This window comes from Pteropus alecto, unplaced genomic scaffold, assembly GCF_000325575.1.
Source record: "Pteropus alecto unplaced genomic scaffold, ASM32557v1 scaffold22, whole genome shotgun sequence".
Taxonomy (NCBI): domain Eukaryota; kingdom Metazoa; phylum Chordata; class Mammalia; order Chiroptera; family Pteropodidae; genus Pteropus; species Pteropus alecto.
Window position 1 is genome coordinate 5,865,622 of NW_006434839.1, and position 17,073 is coordinate 5,882,694.

A 17,073-nucleotide genomic window follows, 5' to 3' on the forward strand; every position below is an offset into this window, starting at 1 on the left:
ATGTTGGGTTCAGATTCCTTAGCTAATCAGTGGCTGCGGGGTCCACCAGCATCAAGAAGCTCCGAGAGGAAAACCAGCTCACAACATTTATTGAGGGTAAAGGGGTTATCCTATTGATGCCTGCTAACTCCCAAGTAAGTTTTTGCAGAGCAACACTTTCAAAATGGATTGAGTAAAGCAACGTCTGCTTTACTTTTATCTCTTGTGCTTATAACATATTCTCGAGACTCTTGGAATTCAGGATGCCTTTCACAAGAAATTTTTATTTCTTATTTAATTACTATATGAAGTGTTCCCGAAGCAAAATGACATGTTGGGAACTGTAAATAAAACATACCCAACCTTAGTTAAATCTACTCTCCCCTACTCCAGGCCTGTACTCAAGCAGCTGCACATGGCTGGAGAAGGACTCGACCATGCTGACTGCTCTCGCTTTAAATGGATGATCTCTAAGCTGAAGTGGGCCCTTGGTGCTACTCGACTCTCTTTCTCCACTTCTCTCATCTATGCCCAATCCTGAATGATTATTTCACGCCTTCTTCTCTGTCTTCAATCCTCCAACAGCTCCTCCTTCCCGGTCCTCAAATATCAGCCGAATTTCTTGCTTCTGCAAAAAATAGTGCAATTTAGAAAAGAATTTCCACACAGCCCACCGCCTATCTACATCTGTGGCCATATACCCTCTTCACCTTCTCTCTGTTGCTCTCGGTGAATGTCTGTGCCCCGAGGGAGCCCCTTCCAGTTGTGCTCAAGATCCCATGCCCAATCATTTACTAAGGATATCACTTCTGTAATTGTCCCTCTTTTATCTGTATCATCAGTTTTTCCCTCTTGACTGAGTCAGTCCCATCGACATACAAACATATTGCAACATTTCCCATCTTAATCATGTACACACACATCTCTCTTTTGACCCTTACATCTCCCTCTAGCTGCCTTTCAATATCTCTGCAACATAACTGAAAAAGTTGTCTATACAAACTATCTCTGGTTTCTCTACTCTTTTGAACTCATTTCCTATCCTGAACCAAAATCGATCCTGTCAAGGTCACCAATTTGCTAAGAAATCCCATGATCAATTCTTGATCCTCACCTTACTCTTTCTGCAGCATTTGACACAGTTAATCTCTTCCTCCTGCTAGGAGCACTTTCTTAACTCTCTGTTTCATTGGCCTCTCCTGAGTCTCCTTTGTTGTTCCTTCTCATTTCCTTGACCTCTAAATGTTGGAATATGATAGGGACACCTTCTCTTTCTAACCTCACTCACTCTTCGGCTGATGCTGGATCATCTCATCTTGTGGGTGCCCCACCAAATCCCTTCATGACTCACCTCTACACACAGAGACTGCTCACTGCCCTTGATTATGACTCTCTGCCCCGGGGTCTTTTACTGGCCCAAGGAGCACTGGACTCTCTTTTGGAAAAACTGATAATGCTGGAGAGTTAATGCTCCCAGAGTAGCCTTCAATCAAAGATGGATGGCAGTTAGATAGATAATTAACCTAGCTTTCTGGTCCCTCATTTGGAAGACCCTTGAGGCCTATTCTATACTCTCTCCCAAAATTCCACAGTAGGACTACATGTCAGTTGCCAACAGGGATAACTTACTTCATAATATACTTTTAGTGACTTCCTTTTCCTGTCTCGCTTCGCTACTAGTAATTCTTGGACCTTCCTCCCAATCAACTACTTGCACTCAAATTCTTGGTCAGGGTCTGCTCCTAAGGGAACCCAAACTAAGACAAATACTATTTATATGCCAATGAATCCCATATTTATATCTCCAGCCCAGATATTTCCCAAATCATATATCTAATGACCCTCCACCACAGCTCTGCATGGATATCTTACTATCCATTTCAGACTTAATGTGTCCACAAGCGAGCCCCCAGTTTCTCTCTAAACTTTTCACTTCTCAAGTTGAAGCCGTTTTTTGGCTCCTCTCTTTCTTTCCTACCTACTCATAACCCAACAACAAGATATGTTGGCTCTATCTTCAATGTACGTCAAAAATCCTGCCTCTCCTCACCTACCTCTTGGGCCCTCGCCCAAGCTACGTTGCCTTGATTATTAAGATAATTTCCAAACTGTTCTCTCTCTTTGTCTCTCGCCCTATTAAAGTCTATTTCCCTCATAGCAGCCACAAGGAGCTTTTAAAACCATAGTGAGATCATGTCCCTCTGCTGCTTAAAACTTGCCAATGACTTCATCTCAGAGCACTTCCAAAGCCCATAGTATGGCATATAAAGCCTCATATGCCCTACTGCCAGTCTTCCCTTCTGATCTCATCCGCTACCACTCTCCTATTCATTCTCTCTGTTGTAGGATCATTGGTCCATGCACCCATAACACACCAAGCATGCCACTTCCTAGGGCCTTTGCTCTCTTTCCGGCAACCTGGAACATTCCTATTCTAATTAACTGCTTTGCTTATTCACTTTTTTCAAGTCTCTACTGAAATGTTACCGTATTTAAAAGAGCCTTCTTGGTTGGATATGAGCCTGTGTGTTCTCAGATTACTACCTTACCTGTTTTCTCCTGCAGGCTGCTTTTCTCAGACTTCTATGTCAGCTCACTTTCAGTTGAGTTCAATCAATAGGAATGACAACATGAGACTGGAGAGTGGAAGGAGGGAAAAGGCAGGAGGGCTATTTTCCCCTTTCTCAGGCTAGATCTCCAGGTAGCAGAAAATCTCTCCTACAGTTCTAGTTCCCTTTGAACTAGCTTCTAGCTTCTTCCAAGTAACTCCAGCCTCTGAGATTTGATGATATGATATATTTCCTTTGTCTTATCCTGGTAGTGGGTTCCAGCTATTGCTGATTTCTGGGTTCTTTATTGTTATTTATTTGGACTCAGGTCTTCGAATACCCATATAACCAATTCTTTCCATTAAACTTCTCTCTTTTAAATACTGAGACCTAGTTCTGTTTTATTTACTGGATCCTAGCTGACAACTTGTATCAGAAGGAAACTTGTAGTTTGTAATTTGAGGAGAGTCTGATAAAAGGACTATTTACATAGGTGTTGGTTTTATTTGGGGAAAGCAACAAGGGATAGTGCAGTAGTAACTCCGAACCAGTAACAGTTGGGAGCCATCACTTACCAACCCTCAGGCTAGAGGGTGTAAGGCAGAGCTTCTCAACCTCCGCACTATTGATATTTGGGTAAAATAATTCTTTGGGGGCGGGGGGGACTGTCCTGATCATTTTAGGATATTTAGTAACATCCCTATTGTTTACCCACTAGATGTCAGAATATTCTCCCCAGCCAATAAAACCAAAATTGTCTCAACACGTTGCCACATGTGCTCTGGGGCAAAATAGTCCAAGATTTAAAACCATTAGCCAAGGGCAGCTGTTGGAAACCTAAGAGAGAAAAGGCATAGGGATATGGCCATCCAACTAGCCAAACCTTCAGTAGAAAGACATAACCAAACCATTGCAATACAGAAGAGAAAGGTCCAGTAGAATAAATATCCAAAATCTACTCTTCTCTGTCTTTGTGATTTCTTGCCAATGGTCGCACTGGCCAAACCCAACTGGAAGCTAGAGGGGAGAAAAGTCTGTTGTGTAATCCAAACATGTCAACCTTCTAGGGTAGATAATAGAGTAAAGAAAGGTGGGGAACAGATCTGGAGAAGCAGATGGAAGGTACCTAACATACTACCCTATATATTTCATGATAAATACCTCCTTCATCCTGCCTTTTATGTTCTCCATAACACTTATCACCATATGATATGCTATATATTTTCTTATTTATTGCCTATGCTCATTGCCTGGTACACTGTAGATGTTCAATAAATGTTTTTCAAGTGAATGAATAAATGAATGACTGATGGAACTCAATAGTAGCAATTAAATTCTGGATATATAGCAAAATCTTGCTTACTCTGCAAACAAAGTACAAATCACAGGGCTAAAGGGAAATATTTTGGTTTCAGAAAATAAAATGTACATAGCGAGTGCATTAGTCACTTCTCCAGAGAAACAGAAACAACAGGATATATGTGTATATAAAGGATTTATTTTAAGGAATGGGCTCACGTGATTATGGAGGCATGGCAAATCCAAAATCTGATGGAGTGGGCCAGCAGGTGGAGACTCAGGGAAGAGTTATAGTTTGAGTCCAAAAGCAGTCTGCTGTCAGAATTCCTTCTTGCTAGAGGGAGGTCAATCTTTTCCTGCAAGGCCTTTATCTGATTGGATGAGGTCCACGCACATTATAGAGGGTAATATGCTTAACTCAGAGTCCACCAATTTAAATCTTAATCTTATGTAAAAATCACCTTCATAGACACATAAAATAATGTTTGACCAGATATCTTGGCACTGTGGCCCAGCCAAGTTGACACATAAAATTAACCATCACAGCAAGATTATTGTATATTAAATTAAATTGTATTATGGGTTTATAATTCGAAGAAAGCAGGCTGGACTCTTCAATCCTAACCCTTTATTTTTTCTTAAGGTAGAAAAATGCATGCAGTGAACTGCTACTGTTAACCTAATTATGAAGACAGGTGTATCCTTAGCCAACTACGTTTTATATTTTTATCATTCATATGATAAAGAACATCAGATAAGCCAAGTTATTAGATGATAAAAATCAGAATCCAAAAACAATTTTGCTAAATGGCGTGATAACTCAAATACAAAAAATTAAGATTTAGTAAGGATTCAAGTAAGATCTCGAATTAGGATAGCATATGGATTCCTCATATTATAGACTTCCAAATTTAACATTGAAGGATGTTTTTAAAGTGGCGTGTAATCACAAATTTTAGGAAGTTAAGCAACACACTCTTAAACAATTAATCAAATAAGAAATTGCAATGAAATTAGAAAATACTTTGAGATGAATGAAAATTAAAACACAATACCAAAACCTATAGGATGTAGTGAAAGCAGTGTTCAGAGGGAAATTTATAACAGTAAACATTAAAAAAGAAAGGCCTCAAATCAATAACCTAACTTTATACCTTAGAATTAGAAAAAGAAGAGTAAACCAAAGCTAGCAAAAGGAAGGAGCTAATAAAGATTAGAGCAAAAATAAATGAAATAAAGAATATAAAAACAATAGAGAGAGCCAAAGAAACCAAAAGTTGGTTCTTTGAAAAGATGAACAAACCTTTAGCTATACTGACCAATAAAAAAAGAGAGGAGATTAAATAATTAACTCAAAATGGATCAGTAACCTAAATATGAGTTAAATTCATAAAATTTTGAGAAGAAAACATAAGCCTTCATGACCTTATGTTGGCTACGGATTTTCAGAAATGATAACAAAAGCATAAGCAATAAAAGAAAAAAATAGATAAATTGGACCTCATCAAATCTTAAAACTTTTGTGTATCAAAGGATATTATCAAGAAAATGGAAAGACAGCCCACGGAATGGGAGAAGTTATTTGCAAATCACACAAATAACAAGGTTCTAGTATGCAGAATATATAAAGAACTTTCATAACTCAACAACAAAAAGACTACCCAATTTAAAAATAGGCAAAGGACTCGAATAGACATTTCTCCAAAGAAGATATACAAAAGGAAGACAACCGGCACATGAGAAGATGTTCAACATCACTAGTCAGGAAATGCAAATCAAAACCACAACGAAATACCACTTCACCCCTACTAGGACGGCTGTAATTTAAATGTAAAATAATAAGTGTTGGTGAAGATGTGGGGAAACGGAATGCTCTTACAATACTTGTGGGAATGTCAAATGGTGCAACCACTGTGGAAAACAGTTTGGTGGTTCCTCAAAAAATGAAACATAGAATTACCACATGAACCAGCAATTCCACTCATAGGATATAGACCCCAAAGAACTGAAAACAGATGCTCAAGAACATACCTGTGCATATATGTTCATAGCAGCACTGTTTACAATAGTGGAAAGGCGAAAACAATCCAACTGTCCATCGGTGTATGACCAGTTAAACAAATTGTGGTATATCCATATAATGGAATATTATTCAGTCATAAAAAAGAATGAAGTGCTGATACATAATATAACGTGAATGTACCTCAAAAACATTTTGCTGAAAGAAGCTAGACACAAAAGGTCACATATATGATTTCATTTATATGAAATATCCAAAATAGGTAAATCCATAGAGTCAGAAAGCAGATTGGTGGTTGCCAGGGGCTGGAAGAAGAGAGAATGTGGAGTAACTGCTCAATGGGAATGGGGTTTTCTTCTAAGATAACCAAAATGTTGTGGAAGATGGAGATGATGTATGTATGACATTGTGAGTATACTAAATGCCACTGCATTGTTCACTTTGAAATGGTCAATTTTATGTTATACGAATTTCACCTCAATCTAAAAAAATAGAGTATAAAATGCACAGGAACTTAAGAGGTATCTCAACTTTATATGGATTTTTCTGATAAAAGGAAAAGTAATAAAAAGCATTAAATTATTTATTTAATTATTGGTACTAATTAAAGCAAAAACAATTTAGAAGAGGAAACCATATGTTCATTAATGTAAAAATACATATATGGATACTGGACTATAATAAAGCATAAGTTCTGGAAGTGCAATATAGTCTCCTAAAAAAAATTTGAGTCTAAAATGTTGGGAAGTTAACAGAGACTTTGCCTCTCATCAGTTACATAGCTTGCAGGTTGTTTTTGTTAAAAAAAAAAAAAAAAGAAAGAAAGAAAAAGAAACTGCAGCTTATGTGTTTGCTGTGATGTTTTGTATTGCTGTATTCTGCTGCTGAGGGGTATCTGTGATTTGATATTGTGGGCTTTGGTCTAACATGTATACCAAAGCACCAGATTTTCTTTTTTCACTTATTTATTTAACAAGAATTTTTATACTGTTTACTAATTTGCCAGAAATCGTTCTAAATGCTTTATAAATATTAAGTTGTTCAATTTTCATACCCACCCTCTGATGTGGGTTCTATTATTATCCCCATTTTACTGATAGAAAACCTGAGGCACAGTTTGGTGAGACAAATGGCCCGAGTTCACACAGCCAATAATTAAGTGAGCCAGGACTCAAGCCCAGGGTCGATACTATTCATATTCTTAATCACAGTGCTGTGCTGCCTCTATGAAAAAAAAAAAGGGGTACATTTTAGAAACATTTTTGTAAGGAAGAGGGATGGAGAGGAGAAATGCACCCCAGATAGTGATAAATACAGTATTCACACACAGTCATTCCACAGTGGAATTATTTTCATTTTAGACAGAGTTTCTAGACTGGAAGAGGGAATGAATTCAATATAAATTGTGCATGTGGACAAGGCATTCGGCAAGATCTCTCATGATTTATTTTAGAAAATGTGTAATAATGTGACCTGGTTTCTAGATCAATTAGGTGAATTCATATCCAGTTGAATGACCATACCCAAAGAATGGTACTTACTGAATTTCCTTTCGACCTGTTAGGAGGCCTTTTGAGGCAGGTCATATGGCTTCATACTGCCTCTTGTCCTATTTAAACTTTTTAGTGATGTTTTTGATAAAAGATATCATTAGAAAATTAATTCCATTTGATAAAGATATGTAACTCGTTTTTATAGGATGAAGATGAGACAGGTTAGTTAACGTGCTAAAGGCTAGAATGGAGAAAATTAATCTAACAAGATGGAATTTTACAGACATGAGAAGTCCTTTACTCAGGTCTAGAAAAGCAAAAAAAAAAAACTTTCCAGAATCTGGGTGGGGAAGAGATGGCTTAACAACATCACATAGACAAAAAAAGACGCAGGGGTTTCCGTTGGCTGGAAGCTAAATATGAGTCAACAGCAAGTTGTGGCTGCTTAACAAAACAAAACAAAAGCAAAACAAAACTCTAAAGAAACCTTAGCCTGGAAAAACAGAGTTGTAGTATCTAAGCCAAAGTGAAGGAACCCTTTTGCTTCTCCTTCACTACTCAGCCCATATCTGGGGAGCTGAGTACTGGTCCAGGTACTGCATCATAGAGGGACAGCATCAAACCAGAGGGGTCCAGAAGGATGGGATGGGAAGGTACAAGGCTGAAACCATTTCATGCTCAATGTTTGCAGGAACTTAATGTCAGGGACTTAATATCTTCAATTATCTGGGCATGCTAGGGTGGAAGGCAGCGTTGAAAGGGAGAGTTTGTAAGAGATAAATTACTTATTCTGTGCCACTCCCTTCTATAGAAAAACAGCAGACAGGGAACTTAATATTGAGTGTCTACCCTGTGCCAGGAAGTAATAACCGCTTCAAATGTGTTGTTATATTACGTCCCCGCACCAACTCTGAGATAGTTGTTGATGTGTTTCTAATAACTTAGCAATATTCTAATAACTTTCTTCTTTTTGAAGATCGAGTGAGGGAAAAGCATATGCTTGTAAATGTAAACACAGTGTCTGATGTTAACTGTAAACTCCAAGTATTCAACTTGAAGGTTAATGATTAATTTCACAGACAAGGCCCCTTTGCTCCCAGGATCCCACACCGTGGTGGACCCTGTACTCAGACCAAGATCAGACCAGGGAAGGACAGTGGGCGGACTCCAAAGAGAATGCCAAATCCAAGAGTGGTGCCTGATTAACAGGCACCTGCCTCCTTCTCGCTCATCTCTTGCTGGCTGGTAGCCTGAGAACTTTAGAGCTCTCCTTGTCGCCACGTCACTCCCATTCCAGTAGTTTGTTATAACTACTTCTAGTTGCTGCCCTGGTTCAGCAAGTCCCTGCCGGCTGGTTCTCTATTTTGAGGTTTAGTTTCTAACCAAGAACTTGATCATATTCAAGAAATTACTTGAAAAATACTAAGGAGAGTATTTGAATTTTAGTCAACCACTCATTGCCTCCATAGGAAATATAAATCCTGCTCCCTTGTGTCCAGGACAAATATCTTTTTCAGACTATTTTCCATTACATTTCTATGTGGCTTCTTTGTTTCATCTGAATTAAATATCTCTGGTATCACTGTCATGCCTTTTCCTGTTGTTCCCTCTACTTGGAAAGACTTCTTTATCTTTCAGAATTGTACTCAGCATTTCAAATTCCTTGAAATATTGTCTCCTTCATGAAACCTTCTCTCACCAACCCCCATACCATGAATGAGTTTTTTTCTTTATTGAGCTCCAGGCACATGGCTAAGACTTTCGTATGGCACTTATGTTACTATTTCTCAGTCTCCACGGCCAGTTCACATATTATGGTATGTAGGTTTAACATATTTAATCCCCCTGGGTTTATAAAAACAAATTACCTAGTGATTTCACATTGCATAATGGCTCATTGTAACCCATTTTCTAAATGCAAAATAAAAGAAAGAAATAGAAGGTGGCAACACCATTTCGCCCTTCAGCAATTGTGCAACTGGTTTTTTTGAAGCATCTGTAATTGGTAATGCACAATGAGGGAACGGCTCCATTTTATTCTACCTTTACCTTCAAAAACTGTTGGCTCTCCTGTCCCTTAAAGATATCGTGGACAGATCCAATGACTCTCTTCATTCTTGTGTATTAAAACAGTCTGATTTTTCAGGTATCAAAATGTAAAACTAGCTTTTAGTCTTAATAAAAACTTCAAATTGTCATCCAATTCAGTGTTTCCTTTCCCTCGACTCAGAACTGATTTTTGGTTTGAGGATTTACCAGCGGGAAGAAGATGTATGGTCTATTCTTTCACTCTCCTTTCTCGTTGCTTTCTCTTCCCCCAGCTTGTCCTGGCAAGGACACCTGAAGCCAGTCCTAATAAACTGCTGGAATATCTCCTTAAAGCTTGGGAAAAATGATGCCTACAGCAAATGAAGTGGAGATGTTGCAAATTCCTTGGCAGAGGAATCGGCGAAAGGCTTAGAAAGGTAGGCATATCAGAACTGACTATGCAATGCCAGAGAATTACCAGATGACTGTGTTTCTCAGGAGACCCAGAGGACACTCTCTTCACTAAAGCAAGAAAGGATGCTTCCCGAGGGAGACACCAGCATCCTGTCAAACTTAGTGTTGTCTGTCATCTGTAGGCCAGGGCTGACAATAGGAAATACTGATGGAAACTGGGCTCCCTGGTGTCAGTGGCTATGAAAGGATTCTGGAATAGCAGAAACAAATTGACAGCATATAACTGTCATGAAGGTAGGATTGATGGTATTAATAGGCTCCATTAATTGCCACAAATGATGATTCTTCCAAATGGATAACAAGGTGAGAGTGACAACTAGGGGACCTTGACCCTCAGAAACATGTAGCAAAGACTGATAAAACATGGGATCCTAGGAGCAAGATATATGGGCAGGCGATGAGGGTATTGATTGATTTATATGCCCCAAAAAGATCTTGAATGTGTAAGTACCACAAAGGAAAATCATGGTCTCTTGTCTAGTTTCAAGAATTGAGGTGGTTTTGGGGTTCAGAATCCATTGATTGAAGGGCCATGTCCCCTTGAGGAAACGCCAAAGCACCCCTGAAACACCATAGCAAATAGTTATAGTAGCTATTAACACAATTCTTCCTCAAAGGGTCCTACAGACATTTACCAGATTAACTATACACTGAGGGAAGTGAATTTCCAAGTATTTTGAGGGTTGTGGATAAGCTGACATGGATACCAAGTGACCCAAAAAAGCGTCAGCCTCTTTATTAGAGTAGGGATTTTTAGAGGCCAAGTGATAGGTGGAGTCCTAGCCCAAGTGAGAGGGCTGGGAAATACTTAGAAACTGGAAGAACCCTCACATTAGTTCTCTGAGGAGTAATTAATTATGTTTATAAAGGCTAAGTGATTGTAAACACCTGAAAGTTCACCCTGAACCCCATCCCTGAGCAAAGAACGTAAGTTGAAGATCTGATCCTCTGTGGTGATTTGTGTCACTCTCAGCCACTGAAAGGAGGCAGGAGTGATGCTTGACATGATAATCCATTCAATTCACCTGTTTGATCCTTACTTAAATTAGATAGATCATGTCTACGGCCATGCTACCCTGAACAAGCCCAATCCCATCTGATCTCGGAAGCTAAGCAGGGTCGGGCCTGGTTAGTACTTGGATGGGAGACCACCTAGGAAGACAGGTACTGTAGGCATAAAAAATAAAAAATAAGGGATCGTAAGCTGACAAGTCCTTGCAATCTGTGAGGTCAACCAACGGTTGCCTTGCCTAAAAAAAAAAATTAGGTAGATCATGGATGATGACGATGGACCTTGATTGTCTGAACATTCTGGTCACTGGTCACAATACTGATGACGCCATGCCAGTTGGACCTGATAACAGAAAGTGGCTAGAGCTTTGATGCTTAGCTACAAGATGTACACCGAGATGTACACCTCAGGTGATAGGAAATAAACTCTACAAAGATTCAGGGACCTTACACATCTGTGGAATTTTCAGAAGTATAACGATCTAGACAGGAGTTGGCAAACTGTGGCCTGTGGGCCAAATCTGGTCCACTGCCTTTTTTTGATGGTCCAAAAGTTAAGAATGTTTCTGCATTTTTAAACAATTGAAAAAAATCAAAAGAAGAATAATATCTTGTAACATGTGAATAATATTTGAAATTAAAGGTTATGTCTATCTACAAATAGTTTTATTTAACACAGCCACACTCTTTTATTTATGTATTAGCTATGGCTATATTCGAGTTTCAATAGCAGTTTTGAAAAGTTGCAACAGAGACCGTATGCAGAACTCTCATCACTTTATACTGCTGCTCAGTAAGTCATAAACCATTCAAAATAGCATTTCAAATGCCAAGCACAGTTTTCTACCATGACATTTTGTGACATTTTGTTCTATTTTATTTTACCTCTGTTAGTTTATTTTATATTACCAATGCATATCCTTTGTGTCAAAGCAAGAAAAGTGGACTTCAAATGTTGTACTTTTTAAGTCGCTGTAGAGCGTGGTTTATTTTGTTGTTAAATTATATGTTATGCAATGACACTATAACTGTGCCAAAATAATACAATATATGTTAACATTGCCAGATTAAGCACTCATCACAATATTTCAAACTCACAGGAAAGCAACAGTTAAAAAAAAATTAGGAAACTTAAAATGGAATTTCTTATTAAAGCGGAATATTTCTTCACAAGAATTAAAATGTAAATGAAGCTACAACCAAAGTAAGTTTCCAAGTGGCTCATTTGTTAGCAAGCAAGAAAAGCCATTTAGCAGTTCTAAGTTAATTAAATTGTGTTTGACTACAGAACCTGAAGAAATGTGTTTACCCTATCGGTAAAAACAGTTGGTAGAAGAGTTGGGAACCTTGGTAGCAACATCGACAGTTAGTTAAAACAAAAACAAAAACAAGGCTAATGGTTCTGAGTATTTTTTTTTCTTGTACCTTAACAAGTTGACAGATGCTACTGACACTGTTCAGTTGTTGTTTACTTGAGGTGTCAATGCCAAGTTTAAAGTGACCAGAGAATTGGATTTTATGAAGTCTCTGTAGAACAACTGTGAGAATATTTTCAGACAATTTGAGAAATTTTCTAATTCAGTACAATCTGAAGTGGAATCTGCTAAGATGTATTTAAACTCTTGGAGGTAAAAATTTGTGTGGAGCAGAAAAGGCCTAGCTGGACAAATTTGCAAAGTTTGTGTGAAAAGTAAGAGGTTAGAGCCTGTCATTCATCATATGATTCATCAGCAGATACTCTGCAGAAAATACAGTCACGTGTCACTTAATGATGGAGATATGTTCTGAGAAATGTGTCATTAGGCAATTTCGTCATTGTGTGTACATCACAGAGTGCACTTACACACACCTAGATGGTATAGCCTATTACACACCTAGGCCATATGGTATAGATTATTGCTCCTAGGCTATAAGCCTATATAGCATGTTACTATACTGAATACTGTAGGCAATGGTGTTAAGTATTTGTGTATATAAACATATCTAAACATAAATAGGTATGGAAAAATATGACATAAAAGATAAAAAAATGGTACATCTGTATAGGGCACTTACCATGAATGGACCTTGCAGGACTGGAAGTTACTCTGGGTGAGTCAGTGAGTGGTGAGTGGATGTGAAGGCCTAGGATATTACTGTGCTGTAGACTTTATACACGCTGTACACTTAGGCTACACTAAATTTATAAAACAACACAAGATTAAATCAAGTACAAGAGAAAATGATGCAACCAAGAGACATGGTAAGCATGGTGTACTGTTTTACAGCAAACTTTTCTATGTAAGTAGAAAACGTCCACTCTAAAGTAATGATTTAAAATGTAGTATAGTAAATATGCAAGCCAGTAACATAGTCATTTATGATCACGATCAAGTATTATGTACTGTACACAATCGTGTGTGCTATACTTTTACACAACTGGCAGTACACTAGGTTTTTTCCAGCTCCACTATAACCCTATGGGACCACCATCACATGTGCGGTTCGTAGTAGACCAAACGTTATATTGCACATGGCCGTATTTGAATCTGTCGTTATGTTGTTGAATCAATAACAAATAACAAGCATATTCACTTTTGTGGATTTAAGCGTCTTCAGTTCTATGAATTTCTTTCAGCAGTAGTTGCTGAATATCCTGAGTTGCCCTACTAAACAGTGGCTTGATGATTTAGTAATGGTAAAGTTTAATTATAATTTTTTTCTTTTTTTAGCTCAAGGCTGAAACTGAAATTTTTCTGTACCAGAAGAACTACCCTCAACCACTATTATTTAACACTGAATGACTGGATTTTTTTTTCCTAATTTTTAGGTGTGGTATAGTATTAAGAATTCTTTTTCTTTAGAGATATATACCGATATATTTACAGATGAAAGAATACAGTGTTTGGGATTTGCTTCAAATAATCAGGAAAAGGAGTGGAAAGTAAAGGGGTGTAGATGAAGTAATATTGGCCATAAAAAAGATAACAAAAGCTGAGTGATCCATACATTACACTCAATACAGTATTTCTTATCATTTTTATATGCTCAAAATTTACTATAATAAGAAGTTAGAAAAAATAAACAATATCCATTATCATAGCTGACAAAAGAAGTCACCTGATTGATAGATTGGCCTGCAAAGATGACTTAACAGTCTCAAGAGGCAACCAGAGTAGCCATCGAAGTACTCAAAGCAGCAATCAGTCCTTCAAGCAGCTGGGAGGCAGGGGTGGGGACCACTGCAGACTTTGGCTCTAGTGCTAATGAGCCACATGAGAGTAAATCAGAAGGTCAGCAGAAATGAGTTAAGCAGATGATTTGGGGTGAGCTCTCAGTTGGCAGAAAAGTAGAATCCACTGAGTAAGGAATGAAAAAATAATCTCTAGAAATCCTCTACCTTTGGGGAGAGGAGAAGAGAACCCCTCTTTGTTGGCCAAAGACCTCGCTGACTCAGAACACTGTAATCAAGAACCAAGTTACCCAGGAAACAGATATGCAGGAATCCTAAATGTTCTGGGGGAGGCATGGGAAAGTAGAGAAATTAACTTACAAAAACTTGTACCCATGGGGGAAGAGGTGATGGAGTTTGGAGGGTACAGAAACTTGCGTGGGATCAAAGGAAGTCAAGCTGCCTAAAAGCAAGGGCTTGTTTTGTTTCATGAGCCACACATTCCTTTAAGAATCTAATTTTCTTTAATGAGAGAAAATAAACAGGTATTCACAAACATCAAATTTTGCATTTGATTTCAAGGAATCCCCAAAGCCTGAGATCCATGAACCCCAGATTCAGAACTCCTAGATGAAAATCTTGCTTACTGAAAGTTCACAGTGGAGAATATAAATGGCAAGGAAGGAAAGAAGGGCATTGCTGAGTGTGATACGCTCAATGCAGGCAACAAGCACATAGCACCAGCTGAACGGTCTTCCTGCCCTCAGAGGATGTACATGAAACTGTCAAGTACCAGATATGGGGAGATTTGCCCAGTGGAGAGGTGTTGGGGCAGTTAAAAGTTGAAAATAGCTTTTTCTAAAAGCTTAGTATTTGAAACTATATCTCATGTAAAACTATAGGTCAGCCAGTTCACAGCTGTCATCTCCACTCCATTTCCTACAGTCGCAGTCACCGTTAGTGATTTTTCAACATCAAATTCGACCAAAATTTTATAAACAATGTGTCAGAAAGCATGGGAGATAAAAATATGATTGAAACATGCGCCGTCATGCAGAGACGCTCCTCTCTGAGGGGGAATGTGGATGGCCATTACAACAACCAGGCCCTGAATTCTTTGATCTTCAACTTTCATGTCTTCAAGACCTTTGAAGCTGCACACAACCACAGCCACTCCTCTGGTGCTGTCCTCACTTGTACTCCTCCATCATCATTTCTTTCTTTATTTTTTTAACCCCCATGAACTCCAGGCCCAGCGAATGCTCATATCTAAGTATTCAGCTCTGTCTTGGTTTCATTTGCCTCCTTCCTAGCCTAGATACCAGGGACATGTGAAGTGATCAAGGACCACTAGGTGGCAGCAGAGTATCGACTTAATTGTCCACCACTTGGACACAAAGTCAGGTATGGTACTATTTACAAGGAGAGCCTCAAGTTTGAAGAGGGCAGGCAGTAGTGGAATTAAACAAAGGGTAGAGAATCTAGGGAGACGAGTTAGCCGGGGACAAGATCTTGAGCCTCATGTAGACTAGACCTAAGCAATGGGGGAGAGAACAGAATGCTCCCATACTCGCTGAGACCATTTCGAGCCCATACGTGAGTGGCGTTCCTGCTTCGAAACAGTCCCTGCACTACTGCTCTGAAGCATTCTCTCTTTCAGGGTTAGTTGGTTAATGCCAACAAGCCTCCTGAAATTCCGTGCTCTTAACTACCTTGCTAATCCCCAGGGCCAGATAAAGTCAATTCTTTTGTCCCTCTTCTGGGCAGCTAGGTGCTCCTGCATAAAGTTGCAGTCTACACACTGCCTCAACTCTAAAACCATAATATATAACCTCGGTGGTGAGCTCAAGGCTGCTCAACTTTCCTCTCTTCATCCTTAGTTAATTCCTTGGGGGTATTGCTCATAGACGCAGTTCTGAGCCTTCTCTACTTCCTGAAACCCCTTACTGCACTTCAGCTTCCCATCTAGAGCAGGTGACCTCGCATCCATCCTTCTTTATCTGGAGGACTGGGACCATCCATCTAGTCCTCCCCTGCAGCTCCTGTAGACAGAGCATAGGACCCACAGAGTCCTCCATGGTATGTTGCTAGAGTTGGATGGGAAAGACAGCAGAATTACTTCAATGGAAAGTAATAAAAACAGATATGCTATGTCTCACCTTACTCCTCTGAAAGATATGTTACCCTCTTAGCTTGGACAGCCATAACAAAATATGACAGCCTGGGTAGCTTAAACAACAGGCCTTTAGTTCTCACAACTCTGGAGGCTGGAAGTCCAGGACCAAGCGTCATCCTTCTGGCTTGCAGACAGACACCTTCTCAATATATCTTTACATGGCCTTTCCTGAGGCGTGCATACAAAGAGAGAAAGAGATTGCTCTTCCTCTTCTTATAAGGCCACTAATCTCATCATGAGGGCCTCACTCTCATGACCTAATCGAATCCCCATGGTCTCATCTCCAATTGAGGTCTAGGGTCTCAGCGTATGAATTAGGGGAGGTGGGGTACACAAGCATTTAGTCCAGAACAGTGACAAATTTTGATAACTGGAGTGTTTCTTAACTCATAGGAAGAAGCCTGTGGTTGTGTGCAACATTTACACATCTCACCTGCAAAGACAATGCTTTCAAATTTCTCACTAAAAATTAATAAAATAGCTTCAAGTATATTTTATTCTGTCAAATTTTTAAAGAGCTTGTTCTAGTCGATGGTCCTTGATTCATTTATTCAGTCATTTGGCTAATAAATATTGACTAGAGCCAAGACTCCTAACCATAACACCTATTGTCCAATACAGGTGTGATGATGGTGCACTTTTGTGCCAATAAAGAATATCAAAGAAGAATCATTTATCCAGAATTTGTCAGAATCTTCCTCCAGCACTGTGGAAAGAGAATCCACTCCCCTCATTGGCTGACAAGCGTATGTCAGCCTGCTCAGCCATGAGCTCATCTGGAACAGTGAGTACCTCAGGCTTAACATTTTTATTATATTCACTCCTCATATTCAAGGAGTTTTCAAAAGCTTTCTATCTCACGAAGAGATGGCATATAACCAGATTATATATAT

At 38.9% G+C, this 17,073-nt stretch overlaps 1 long non-coding RNA gene and 1 pseudogene across 2 annotated transcripts in view; both read left to right on the top strand.

Annotated features, from left to right (window-relative positions):
* The first annotated feature begins 44 nt into the window (after positions 1 to 44).
* LOC107195562 overlaps positions 45 to 17,073 on the top strand; it is a 19,123-nt gene continuing 2,094 nt past the window's right edge. For both annotated transcript variants that reach the window (XR_001516749.2, XR_001516750.2), the window contains exons 1-3: positions 45 to 134; positions 9,662 to 9,805; positions 16,802 to 16,964. This is a non-coding gene — a long non-coding RNA (uncharacterized LOC107195562). The remainder of the gene's footprint in view (positions 135 to 9,661; positions 9,806 to 16,801; positions 16,965 to 17,073) is intronic.
* Positions 10,901 to 11,018, top strand: LOC112478863 (annotated as a pseudogene).